Below are 571 nucleotides of genomic sequence, written 5' to 3'. Positions count from 1 at the left end.
CCTACATGCCAAGTATATACCATATATTGTATTCCGTATAGCAGTGTTTCCCAACCCTGGTCCTAGAGTAGCCCCAACAGTACACATTTTTATTGTAACCCTGGACAAGCACATCTGATTAAACTTGTCAACTAATCATCAAGCCCTCAATGAGTTGAATGAGGTGTGTTTGTCCAGGGCTGCAATAAAATGTGTACTGTTAGAGGTACTTGAGGACCAGGGCTGAGAAACACTGCCATATAGGTTATAAGCGCTGAACCTATTCGTTCAGACACCAGTCTTACCTAATTATAGGTTATGGAAAATGTGCTCTTTTGGTATTTCTTCAGTAGGTTTCCTCCAGGGGAAAGCCCCCACTTCCATGTCAAAGTTAATAAGGCAAAAACACTACAGTAAATACTACAGTATACTACAGTAATGTCAGCAAAAACACTACAGTACACTACAGTAATGTCCGCAAAAACACCATAGTGAGTACTATAGTGTGTAAATATAGCAACACTACAGTATTTATACCATAGTAAACTATAGTCGTTTTTCATGTGGGTGACCAGGGAAAACTGCATGCTCT

General features: G+C 39.8%; 1 non-coding gene across 1 annotated transcript; it reads left to right on the top strand.

Annotated features, from left to right (window-relative positions):
• The first annotated feature begins 302 nt into the window (after window positions 1-302).
• Window positions 303-355, top strand: LOC123728821 (U7 small nuclear RNA). The gene has a single exon (XR_006760593.1). It is a non-coding gene; the product is annotated as a U7 small nuclear RNA (small nuclear RNA).
• Window positions 356-571: the final 216 nt, after the last annotated feature.

This window comes from Salmo salar, chromosome 18, assembly GCF_965601325.2.
Source record: "Salmo salar chromosome 18, fSalSal1, whole genome shotgun sequence".
In the NCBI taxonomy this organism is placed as follows: Eukaryota; Metazoa; Chordata; class Actinopteri; order Salmoniformes; family Salmonidae; genus Salmo; species Salmo salar.
Note: the sequence above shows the minus strand (reverse complement) of the source record. Positions and strands in the feature narration are given on the sequence as shown.